The following is a 13,968-nucleotide window of genomic DNA, read 5'->3' as shown; positions in this document are numbered from 1 at the left end:
TTGGGGTTTCACTGGTTTCCCACCCAAACTATCTCTTCCTAGTTCTTCATAGGATTTTTCTATGATTCTGGCAATTTCAAATGGTTGGTCTGCTATATCTGTCTCTTTCAACTTCTGGCGGATCGCCACATTTGCTGCTTCTCCCTTTATATTGGCTAATAATATTGCCGAGACCTGCTTGAAGTCTTTTAGTAATTTCATACCAAGAGTTAAAGCAGGTTCTGGACTGTATTCATCTTGAATTTGTTTTAGCACATCTGGTATTACTGACATGGATGGAACACCATGTGTTTTTGTGTAAATGGAAGCAAAGACTGTACCCCAAGTGTCACAGTCCTCCACATGTGGTGCGATTCCCATTGGAAGACAGATAGTCAGAATTCTGTGTTTCTCAACCGGGGTGGTATCTGGAAATACCGCCTCTATTTAAGTGATTTTTTGTGCTAACCAGAATGGAATTTGTTTCCGTTTTGCGGGTACTTTACCTAGACAGGACTGTATGTTCTGTGGTGTAATTTTATTTGTGTTCCCCTGATGAGGGATCAACTGTGGAATTTTAATAGCTGGTTGGACTGTTGAAGTCCGTATTACATATTGGACTAATTGTCTATGTATTTTAATTAATTGTTTTAGCTGTGCTAAAAGTTCTGGAGCAGACATTTCTTCAATGTCTGGATGTGGTGTGTATCCGGATAGGACCGGCCACGTTGCTCCTGGTCTACCTAGTGGACCGAGCCTGGTGATGTGATTATTATGTTTTTAGGGCGCCATTAAACCAGAGCAGGTGCTCTTGGAATTTGAGTGGTATTTCCACCTCCTCGAAAGGAGTGTACTCATTAGGAGGTTCCTCTATTTTGTAATAGTGGAAGTCCTTTGTTACAGCGTTTGCTGCTGGAAAGTTTATCCATGAATAGAATACCTCTGTCTGCCGGTATTCGTGTGCCTCAATTACGAATATGACTGTACCACCTCTCGGTGTCAGCCCATTTTCTATAAGTTTTAAAGTTATAGATTTTCTTATGTTGACCGGGATGAGTATTGCATCCGGGTCTTGCTGTAGGAGACTATTGTCATCCGCTAGGAGTTGAGCTGCTATTCTAGCTGTCTCCCTTTCTTCTTCAGCTTCTGACATTCTACTGTCAAGAAGCTTATTTTGTTTATTTGCAGATCAGGTTTCTATGGAAACAAAGATTAGATGCACAATATTTTGGAACAGTGTATCCTTCAACGTTGAATAAACCAAGAACCACACATAGGAGTCTCCTCCTACTAAGTTTGGCGGATATAACCTTTCACCCACTCCAGACGTCTTTGGAGTATTAAGGGAAAAAGGGGTCTGTGTGAAAAAGCACGACTGAGTTACTCTAATGTCTTACGTTAGATTTATCGCCTATCCAAACAGTTGGGCGCCATGTAGTGTAGTTCCTTTTATCCCAATAGGCTCTGCGCATTGGAATAATATCTTCAATAGTATAGACGTAGGACAGAGGTTAACTAGGTCTTCTACTGTCGATATTAGACTTAAAGTTTAGTGTTTGCCAGCTAGCTCAGAGTTCACTAGAAACTTTCTCGAATAGACAAGGAGGAGTTTAACCTCCCTGGATAGACAAGAAGGGATTTAGTTTCTGACAACCATAGAACATGACAACTTTGCTCTCCCCTAATCAAGAGTGTATCTCTAGAGTCGTGTGAAAACAAAAGACAACTTATTTTACTCAGTCAGTGCAGTGCATTCTTAGTTTCACCAGATTGTAGAGAAAAGGAAGAGACGGGCGTGTTCAATAAAAAGATGTTATTTATTGATCAGTCTCTTTTCTCATACAAGAGAAATGAATCGCTATTATTGCAATACTTATAGTTAAGTAAAGTGCATACAGTAATAACAGAATTATAAAATAATACTGTAAAAGCATTGATATGGTTTCTTAGCCATATGATACTTAAAATGGATAAAATAGATACATACATATATACATTGACTAATCGTACTCAACTGGTGCTTCTAACTACGCCTACCCCAATGTACCTGACCTAAGCCTAATATGTGGGCGGGAGTAGATAAGTAGCAGTTTAAGTTAAGTTTGCTTTGCCAAGGGTCTGCTTCAAGAATTCTCTGCAAGGGGTTATTCAGTTCAGTACCTGGGATTTAGAAGGCTGGAGGGCTGGTATCTCTATCTCAGGTCTTGATATCCCAGCTGCCTGCAAGGGCGGCTGGAAGCGCCGGAGCTGGATTTCTCGGGAGGAGAAAAGGCAGCGTCTCTCTCTCAGCGCGTCAGAAAGGAGGGGCAGCGTCTGTGGGCTTCGCTGTCAGCTGGGCTCCTCGGTAAGTCTCGCTGCTCCAATCTTGTCACCACCTCGTGTGTTTGCTTAAGGCAATGTCGGTATTATTTATACCTGAAAGGTGCCGAGATTGACGTAAGGATGGACATAAATACGTCAATAAGGATGTCATACGAACTGGTCGTTCGCAAATTCTTTACTGAAGTTCTCGGTTAAATCAAAACAATGGCTGCGGGGATTTCCCAGGTCGTGGTAGGTTTGATTTGTTTTGAGAACACCGTATGCCTATTAGGGGGCTGGAGAAATAGTGCTTGCCTAATGAGATGGCATGCGCTATGACCTAATCAGATAATGGGTTTCTGTGCCGTTGTATGGCTAATCAGATAACGGGTTTTTGTGCAGTTGAATGTCTGCTAGTTAATTATTAACCAGACAAGGGTCAGAAATAGGGGGATCGATACAGTACCCATAGTAAATACATCACAAAGTCCTCCATACACAGGTTTGTGCACCTCTTTTCACGCTCGACAAAAAATCCTCCGTTCTGGTGACACACAGTACATTAGAGGGTGCGATGAGGGCCCGGACTGGTTTTGGGCATGCATCTCCGGATTTTCCTGTCTGGTTAGTGCATCCGCTTTCTTGTTCTGGGCCCACGGTCTGTACGTAATGATGAACCGAAATTCCTCCAAAAACAACATCCACCGCAACTGGCGAGGTGTTAAATGGCGTGCCGCACGCATGAACTGTAGATTGCGGTGATCTGTATACACCGTTACCTGGTGTTTCGCCCCCAACAACCACTGTCTCCATTCCAGAAAAGCCTCCCGGATCGCCAGTAGTTCCTTTTCTGCGATCGTATAATTCGTTTCAGCAGGAGACAATTTCCGGGACATGAAAGCAATCGGATGTAGGAGACCTGTGGTTTCTTTTCTTTGTGACAACACAGCGCCTATCGCCACCTCAGATGCGTCGGCTTCCACGGTGAAAGGAAGGTCGGGATTGGCGTGCATCAGGACCGGGGCCGTAGAAAAGGCTTTTTTCAGCTGGTCGAAAGCATCTTGAGCCAACCTATCCCATAGGAACGGGACATTCTTCTTAGTAAGCCGGGTCAATGGTGTTACCATAGCTGAAAATCCTTGGATGAAACGCCTGTAAAAGTTGGCAAACCCCAACAGGCTCTGGATGTCCTTGATGTTAAGTGGACAAGGCCATTCCATCACGGCTTTGATCTTTCTTTCGGCCATGACTTGTCCAGACGGGGTGAGCATCACCCCCAGGAATTCAACCGTGGCGACGTGGAATTCGCACTTCGTGATCTTAAAATACAATTGGTTATCCATCAAGGCTTGCAATACCCGGCTCACATCTTCTGTATGTTCTTCCGTGGTATCTGAGTAGATCAATATGTCGTTGATGTATACCACGACATATTTGTCAAGATAGTCCCTCAATACTTCATTTAAGAAGTAGTGGAATGCTGCCGGGGTATTACAGAGCCCAAAGGGCATCACGAGGTATTCAAATAGCCCATATCGTGTTTTAAATGCTGTTTTCCACTCGTCCCCTCGGCGATTGCGCACTAAGTGGTAAGCCCCCCTCAGATCCAGCTTGGTATAGATCTTGGCGGATCTTACCTGTTCTAACAATACTGGAATAAGGGGCAATGGATATTGATTTCTTACGGTGATGGTGTTGAGGGCCCTATAATCTATACAACACCACTTTTCCCCAGTGGGTTTCGGCACAAAAAACAAGGGGGATGCAGCCGGAGATCTGGAAGATCGTATGAATCCCAGTGCAAGGTATTTATCCAGATAGGCACGTAGGATTTCATTCTCCGGTATCGTGAGGGCGTATATTCTCCCATTAGGAACCACTGCCCCCGGAGCAAGATCGATACGGCAGTCATACTCCCGATGTGGTGGAAGCGCTTCAGCCTGAGTATCACTGAACACTGCTTCATATGCCGTATAGCATGACGGTAAAGACACGTCTTTCTCGGCCGCTGTGGCTATATGGTGTATGCAGGCCAGAGCTCTCGAGGGACTGAATAAATGTGAATTGCAATGTTCTATACAATACGTTGAGGTGAATTGTACTGTCCCAGAAGACCATTGTATAGAGGGTTCATGTTTTTTCAATCAGGGGAGTCCCAGGATGATTCCATAATGAGGAGCATGTATGATATTAAACGACAGGCATTCTGTATGGTAGGTGTTACAGATGAGTTCATATTCCGGGGTATGATGTTTGATAGGCCCGGCTTCCAACTCTTTACCATCTACTGCATACACCGTTTCAGGTATCTTCTTAGGTATACGTCCTACACCCAGTCGTTAGGCTTCAGCAAAGTCCATAAAACAACCGGTGGCACCGGAATCCACCATCACTTTTACTTGTCGTTCTTCTGAGGCAATAACCATGATCAAATCAAGAAACAGATGGCTCTTCTCCTGTTCCCCACCTGGCGTTATGAAAGGGATAACGTGTTTACTTGAGGGCACCCTCTCGTCCACCCTCAAGCATGACAGTTTTCCGACCCCGAATCTGCAGTACCCGCGGCGATTTGCCTGGGTCTGAATCTTCCTGACTTCGGTTTGATTGGACAATCACGCAGATAGTGACCCTTCTTCCTGCAGTAGAGACAGAGACCCTGCTTTCGTCGGTGTTCCCTTTCACTCGCGGTCAATGATGCCCTTATTGCTCCGATGTCCATAGGTTCTGGAGCTACAGCATTTCCTGCTCCTTGTCCTCCACGATCTGAGGGTGCCACTGCTCGATCCTTTGGTTTGTGATCGCCTTTCCGCTCCCTCATCTTATGATCCAGGCACAGTGTTAACTCAATGAGTGCCGTACACGTACGTGGTTGTGGGTCAATGTGTGCCAACACGTCTTTTAAGTCATCGTTCAGGCCTTGATAGAACAAGGTGGTTTGTTTGGCTTCCGGCCAGTCGGTCTCGGCCACCAGTCGGCGAAAGCTGTTGAGGTAGGTCACCAGATCGGAGCTCCCCTGCTACAAGGCCAGCAGCTCTCTATCCGCGGAAAATGTTTCGGCCCTCCGGTCAAATGTCTTCTCAAATTCAGACCGGAACTCATCCCAATCATAGAGAAGAGGGTCATCTCGTCGAACCACAGGGACTGCCCATTGAGCTGCCTCACCCCCTAAGTAGGAAATCAAAAAGGCCACCCGAGCCTGGTTCGTGGAGAACATCTTTGGTTTGCACATGAAGTGCAGCAACACCTGGGTCATAAATACCTGCACTTTCTTATTATCCCCAAAAAACCTCTCGGGGGGGCCAAAGGCATCTGAGTGGGCATTTCCACCACTACCGAAGGGGCAGGGGCAGCGCTAGTACCGCTACCGACGTCAAAAGGATTTACTTGGATCCTATCCACCCTAGCTCGTAATTGAGCGGTTTCTGCTCGCGAAGCAGCGACCTCCCTATTAGAGGCCGCTAGCTCAGTCTGAACCAAAGCTAAGGCAGCGATAACGTCGTCTAAAGAAGCCATCGTTAGGTCAGCACAATCAGGAAGAGGTTACATTCGTGGGCCGATAATTCTGTCAGGCTCCACCGTCGTACTTCTTCGGAATTGTGCTGAACAGCCTATAACTTCCCCCGCGCGACGTCCCCAAGAGCCTGAAGTATATGCACAGACTACTAGGATAGTCAAGCGAGGGAAGGAAAGGTAGGGGACAGCAGGGAAGGAGACCTGAAACGACAATAACATACACTAAGTATATAGTTCTTCAATAAGCACTTCGTTCAATGTCAGCACACATGCCCTACAGCTAACCCCCTGTATATCTTTATCTCTACCTGTAAAGAAAAATATTGTAGGCGTAAATCAGGGATGAAGAATGAGGTGGGAGCAGAGGTTCATCTACTGTAATAGAAGAAACAAGTTTATGTGATTTGCCGAGTGACCTTAGGATGCAATTCTATTCCTATTACCGTAACCACACATACCTATATATAAATGAGTACATGTCTTGTAGATAAACCAATCCTTCTGATTCTCCCCTCAATCAGCTCCCCTGTATCTTAAATATAAGAACAACAGCAATGTGAAACAATGAAAGGAAATAATTCTTACGCCTAGGTTAATATATTCTTAACCTTGCTAAATGTGACATATGACTTGGAAGTCTGGTGTTTCAAAGTTCCCCTTCACAACACCTCCAATGATAGAAACCAAATGACGAAATAAATGTGGTTGGAGCCCCAACCAATTCTTTATCCATACGGAGGAACACCACATCAAAGTCAATAAACAAGGTTGGCTCCGTTCTTACCGAGTCACAGAGAGCATTTGATTTCTGGCTGCTCCCCGTAACATAAACAGCAAAAAATGTCTATCTCTGCGTGTACGGCCAACAACAGGATGTGTTCCTTAGCGAGATTCGACTCGCCTCCAAAAGACCCCGAACCTACCTCCGGTACAGTGTCCACCGGAGACGATCACTTTTCCAAAAGAGACATCGCTTACCAGGACTGCAGACACACAACATACCAGCCTCTGACTCCAGAAGAATTATCGGCTCCGCCATCGCCGACGAGCAGGGGTTTACTTCCGATAATGCGTGCCATGCGTCAAGCACGCAGCGTCCTCCTCGAGCATGCCGGGAACTGTAGTTTCCGATGTCTTTGATTCATTCTGATGCCGGTCAGCGACTCACATGGTCGAATCCTGACAGTTAGGTTCAGTGCTGATGCAAATGCAAAGGCAAAAGAGGCTGGGCAAAGCGGAGCATCCATGAGCATTGAGCAGATGGTCCTGGCCCATCTGGATGACCCAGCAGAGGTTTATATTGATCAAAACCCATTGTTTTATTGCTATGGGAAAAGTCGCTTTGGCCAGTGCTCAGCAGTCTGGCGATAAACTATAAGACTTGCCCTGTCATAAATGCCTCTTCTGAGCATGTTTTCAGTGCTGCTGGTGCCATTGTAACAGTGAAAAGGACCAGTCTCTTGGCCCAAAACGTGGAGAGGTTAACCATGATCAAAATGAATCAGCACTTTATACCACTGGATTACACCATACCTGAAGCACATCAGGAACAGGAAGACAGTGACTTAGGTGACGAAAGTAGCGTGGTAGATGACGTACCTCTGGGTGAAGCACCAGAGTTTAAGGACGAGCTCTACTTCCCTGACAACAGGTTTTCAACTTGTTACTTTCATCCTTATTTACTTTTATTATTTGAGTGTGTCTCTGTTTTTCTGGTTCGAATCACAACAAATCCATCACCACAGTCTTGTCTTCCTATTACTGTATTAGAGTTGCAACTATGTGCATTTATTAAAGAAGTTCACACCTCTGAGTCCTGCTCCAATCATCCTCACTCACCCTAAATCCATTTCCGTCAAGCCAGACATTGGATGGAGAGTAGTACAAAAAAAGTGCGCCTGCCTCGTTGAGTCCCTTCAAAAGAACATGACCATAGCTATCCTCCTTTCCGAGCTTAGAGGGTCTGCCCCTTAAGATAAGAACAGGTAATGATGGCATGCATTGGACGCTGACTCTGAGTGATTGGTGTTTATGTTGTTGTTGAGTATGAATTAAGTGGACGAGCATTTAATCTACACACTAAAAAAAGAGACTCAAGTCAATGTTTTCCTTCTTGTTGTTTAATAACAAATTATACTTCTACTGCAAGGCGATCCATTGCATTTTAGAATATGGAATCTGGACTCACTCGGTACAACACTACAGACTGAGTTGGACACCATGATGATGATAATAACCACATACTCTATCCTCTTCGCAGTCAGTCAGTAGGTTCGGAGATGATTGATGAAATAACTCGGGGCGTTCCAGGAAGTGGCATAAAAGTAAACAAGTCAATCAACAACAACCACAACAGACCTACATGTCTGTGTAGTGGCGGAGTAGAGTGAGTGTAGTAGAGTGGTATAACTGACAGTGGTGCATTGATTTAGTTACTTAATTAATTTGGAAAATGCTATATTGCTGTATATGTGTGCTCTGTCTGGCTCAGTCAAAAGTCTAAGCTAACTAAAGTTTGGATAGGTGCAGTGGGCCTGCTCTGTCCTGTTGTTGTAGTTGCGTGGTTAAAGCTGGAAACAGAGTAGACATGATTTAGCCATTCCGCCTCTGAAACTGTTCTTATTGCACTCCTCTGTAATTTATGCATTTCTTTTCTCCTTGATTGTTTAACATCCCTTTGGTTTTTCCATCTACACTTACAGGCCGGTCTTTACCCTGTGCTGTACTGGGAAAAGCAACTCACACTTACCTTACCAATCCGCATCCACCAGGCAGGCATTGGGGTACCCAAGGTTGACCTCCATGGAAAGGAGGACCAAGAGGAATAAAGAGATGCAAATTCCCAATTTGACCCGGATAATACTGTAACTTTGTATCATTCATCATCTTTTAATTTGATTCATTTTTTCTCTTCAATCGTTACAACTGTGTGTTATTTTTATTAGGTTTGCTCTTAGTCTTTGCTCATTTCCCTACAGCTATTTTTTATTTTTCTTTGCTAGCTTTAAAAGAAAGCCTGCTACAACATAACAAATATAAAATGTATCTAATGTGGGTCTCTCTGAGTGCAGACAGGCAATGCAGTTGCATAATAATAATAATTAATAATATACTGCTGCCCTGTGCTGTCTACTCATCTACTTAGTAGTAGAACTACTTATCATGATTCATTAACCACATCATGCATGCATTTCCTTTTTCTCCCTTAACAGATTTATGAATATGATGGTCGTCTGCTAAGAGTGTGTGCTGTCAATGTGTAGTGTTTGTATTTGTCAAACCTTTCTCTCCTATACCCCTTCCCAACGATTCATCAAACCCTAATCCTCTTCCCCCGGGCTGTATGATTAATTGAGGTGTGATTAAATGAAATTTACACCAATAATTGATCACACACTTGCTGGGGCGGATGTGGTTAAAGCAAGTAAGCAACACTAATTCAAGCCTGGCCAGGCGAGGATCTTCTAATTCTGCTCTAAGTATATCTATCGTTGGTCACACTGGCAACAGATTAGATTGCCTAGTGCCCACCCATGCTCAGTAGTTTTCGCTATTCTCTTTTCTTTCCAGAGGAAAATAATTATAATAATCCATTATTTTTAATTGCTGTCATGGATTTCATCCTTCCAGTACTAAAGGTTACTCTTGGCCACTTCATAGGTTGAGTCCACTACTTCAGTTTGTTTTAACTTGTACTAGGCTATCCCTGCCACCAATATTTTTTTTTTATTTTAGCATTAATAATATCAATATAATTAATCATCACTTTCTTCTTGTTTGGCAGTCTTCTTCTTGTATACTTACTTACTACTTACTGTACTTCTACTACTCGTTCCCTGGTCTCCCTCAAATGACTGACTTGTATCATTTTCTGTTTTTTGCAAATGTAACTGTCTACTACTGCTACCACCACCCACCATGGATGGTACCTTAGGAAACCAAACCATCACCATGCCGCCATTGCTTTGGCTACATATCAATCACAGGTAATAGAAGAAGTACGGGGGAGTCAATAATGTATATCCTATGGATTGGAAATGAATTAATTAACACACCCACATCCTTCCGAGTACATACCACAAAGGGCTTTAGTACGTAGTTGCAGAATGCATAGACTAGGAGGAGAGATTGACATTAGTATGACTAGTGAGGGTACTGCATCTATCTGACAGTGTATTACACTATTGGAAGATTTAAAAAATGGCTGCGGCCCTGCAGCAAAAGGAGGAAACAAAAACAAACAAGGTGACACGAAAAAGTAACCCCCAGAAAAGATTTGCATCATATCATATGTATTGGAAAACTATCAATTATGTATTACCCTAACAAATATAAACTAGAAGAAAAACCCACAGCTGACCCACACCTCCCCCAACCCAAACAAATGTCCAATAAATTAAATAAATGTCCATGTCCAAAAGTTAGCTGTTAAAGAAAAAGAAAAACCAAAATTTTCCCTAACTAGTCCCAACATCACATCCACCAAAAAAAATTTAAAAAAGGGTCAAGATTAGAATCAAAGAAGACTGAGGTCAGTGATGTGCACCCCGAGTCTGACGTCTGGTGGCGAGGGTGTTGGATACTTTTCTTTAAGGCCTCCATCTGGGCCTCCAGGCGTGCCACCCTGTGGAGCACGCGGCGCCGAAAGTTCCTGCCGGAACAACAGGGGTGGGCAGCAGTAGATGTTGTTGGTGATGGGCAGTGGGTGGCTGCCAGAACACAGTGCCCTATTACCAGAGGCACGGGGGCTGGCTGGACCCCAGGGCATTGGAGGAAGAAGCTGCAGCTGCCTTCTCCTCCTCCTCCTCTGCCAGGACAACCAGACGGCGATATTCATCCCGGATGGCCTCCATCATCCTTTGCATGGTCCTGGCCAATAACTCCTGCCTACTGATTTTACTTTTGGAAGGAATAGCTATGTCAAGAAAGGAAAAAAAGAGAATTGTAACCAATACTCTTAGCAAAACTGTAAAAAAATGAATTACAGTCCACACATAAAAATTATAGTGGCGCAGTAGTAGCAGTAGCACTAGCAGCTGTCGTATCCTTTCCTTCTCACTTCCCTTCCTCTGTCCCTAAGATTTGGATGTGATGATGATGATTATACTTTTAGGCACTAAGTATGGAGTAGAGTAGAAGTATTCTTTTTCTCTCTCGCATTTAGCACAATTAATCTTGTAGGCATGCCAGCTCAGTCAGCTTGTGCCCAGAACCCAAGACAGCCTTTGGCAACACGTTTATTTTGGTCTTGGTGGACCCTGCCACTTGGTACCCGGAAGCTGTCCCTCTCAGGACGATCATGACCCGTGGTGAGCCGTGCATTGATGGGGATCTTTAACCATGTGGGCTTTGAGAAATGCACCGGCCCACACGCATGTGCAGTTTTCTCAAGCAGCACCCAAATGGTGAGGAAGAGGAGAAGGACTGCCCTGGGATGCTGCAGTAAACAGGTACATGGTTTTTAGTTTTTGTAATTACTGGTAACTTATATCTTAATAGGGGTGGAGGCGAGCAGCGTAGCGAAGCTCCACCAAGTTCCGCGGAGTTTGTTTCCAACTCCATGGCCCTCCACGTAGCCCCGCTATGCACTCTACGACCAGGGTTAGTCAGCACTAGGTTGAATATGCCTGATCTGAATTTGGAGTGGTGGGAGGAGTAGCACCTGTACCTGAATAGGGCTGTGCAAGTCTTCCACAATGCTGGTTCTGCCCCCCTGTTCAGTGTCTGGAACCAATGTTCGCACTGACAATGGAGATTGTTGAGCACTTGCTGAGTGCCCCCCAGAACTGGTTTGAACTGGGCTCAGAGCCCCTTGCACAAAGAGAACAAAGACATTTTGGGGTATAAGTATCAGACCCAAAACCCCAGACTTTTAGACTACTTCTGGAATCAAGAGGAACCTTTGCTGAGGAGAAAAGCTGGAGAAATTGAGAAGTACTGCCCTTGCTGTGTGTCTGGGGTTGGCCTGCAGTTGCTGTTTTTGCCAAAGAAAGGAGAAGGACTTTGCTGTGTGCTGTGTCCCCTGCTTGAGGAAAGTCTCCAAGGGCTTGAGTAGAGCTTGCCTCCTGTTTTGAAGTCTCAGGAACACAAAGACTTCACCCCCAGCTCCCCTGAACTTCCTCGCTGGGAGTTCTGACCTGCTTGGAGTGCCTGTGACTGTGTGGGGCCTCTGGAGGTTGTTTCTGCTGCTGGGTGCTAGAAAGCAATGCAACAACAAGGAATTCGACGCATTGCTCTTCTGGCAACAGTTTTCCGACGCAATGCCGTGGTGTGAGAAGAATCTCCCCGCACCACCGGTGCTGAAACCAACGCAGTGCCTGTCGCTGCTGCAAGATTCAACGCATCGAGGGATCGCGGCTGAAAAGGTCGACGTAGCGCCACTCGACGCCGCGGCATCGCTCGCAGACACATCCGGGTTTTCCATGCATTGTCCCTGTGCCGCAAGTTTTCCCCTAACGGACCACCCACGGATCGGAGTCATTTCAGAACAGACGCATCGCTTACCCCTACAGACCAGACTGACGCATTTCTCCTTTGTGTACAGCGGAACTGTCGCATCGCATCCAGGAAGGTCTCAGGAACAACGCATCTCTTTGTTTTTCGACACTTCTCATCGCTGCAGCTGTTTGGCTTAGCAGACTTTGTCACAACAACGGGTACTTTGCAAGAAATCACGCATCCATAGTTTTCTATAAATTCAGTTGCTAAAACTTTTTGAAAGACATTTTTCTTAATACATGTATGTTGGATTTTTGTCGTTTTGGTCTTGTTAAGTTTAGATAAAGATACTTCATTTTTCTAAACCAGTGTGGTGTCTATTTGTGGTGTTATCACTGTGTGACTGTGAATGTTGGTACAAATACTTTACACATTGCCTTTGGGATAAGCCTGTCTGTTCACGCCAAGCTACCAAGGGGGTGAGCAGGAGTTATATAAAGTGTGTATCCCCCTTACCCTGACTAGCAGCAAGGGTCCCTATTTAGAGAAAGGTACCTACATCTGCCCTGCTTTATTATGACATTCTCTGATTGCACCTGATCATAATCCTGACGGCGGAGTCCGAGCACTATGTCCGATGCCCGGTGGAGCTGCTTGGTTCAGCTATAGAGGAGTCTGGCCTGGGTTCATCCCCTCGGCCATCACTTACCCAGCCGGACATTGGGCACAGTTTCTCCCCATCTCCCTGTTTTTCTCACATCCCTCCCCTGACGAATTTCCATAAATTTGCTTTCTTTTTTCCATATGTTTATTTTGCTCTTGGAACAAATGTAACTTGTAACCTATAACTCTGATCCTCATGTAAATACTGCCGGTACCTGCCTAAAATGACGGCCGCAACAAACCCTCCTGCATCTCTCCTGACCTTCTCCCTGTTTTTCTCACATCCCTCCCCTGACGAATTTCGGTAACTTTGCTTTCTTTTTTCCATATGTTTATTTTGCTCTTGGAACAAATGTAACTTGTAACCTATAACTCTGATCTTCATGTAAATACTGCCGGTACCTGCCTAAAATGACGGCCGCAACAAACCCTCCTGCATCTCTCCTGACCTTATCTCCCTCCTCCCCCTACCCCTATCCCCTACCCCTCTACGCTCTAATCTTCTCCACTTTCCTGCTACTGACCTTTGCCCTCACCTGTCCTGGCCCTTAGTCCCCACCCTGTTTATCTGTGAATTTTGCCTCGTCAATTGAGAACTAGCTATTTTGTCTGATGCCCGATGGAGCTACCTGGTTTAGCAATAGGAGAGACAGGCCGGGGATTCCCTCCTTGGACATCACCTACCCAGTCGGTCTTTAGACAGACTTCCTTTCGTCTCTCCTGTCGTCTCCTCCCGCATCCTCCCTCTATTTATGTCTCTCCTTCTCTCCTCTCTCAATGTATTGAGACTGAACTATTTTGTCTGATGCCCGAAGGAGCATCCTGGTTTAGCTATACGGGAGATGGGCCGTGGATTCCCTCCTTGGTCGTCACCTACCTCCTTTTGTCTCTCCTTGTTGTCTGTTCCCTTATCCCCCCTTTCTCACTTCCCTTGCCCCCTCTACTACTTTTCTCTCTCCTTTCTCTCCTATCCTAATTGTATTGCCTATTTTCTTTATGTATTGTGTAATTGTTGATCTTTTTCTGTTACATTGTTGATTCCCAGGTAAAGCGCTCTGATATCTTCGGGTCTAG

This window comes from Lissotriton helveticus, chromosome 3_1 (genome assembly GCF_964261635.1).
Source record: "Lissotriton helveticus chromosome 3_1, aLisHel1.1, whole genome shotgun sequence".
Classification (NCBI taxonomy): domain Eukaryota; kingdom Metazoa; phylum Chordata; class Amphibia; order Caudata; family Salamandridae; genus Lissotriton; species Lissotriton helveticus.
This window is presented reverse-complemented; position numbering follows the sequence as displayed.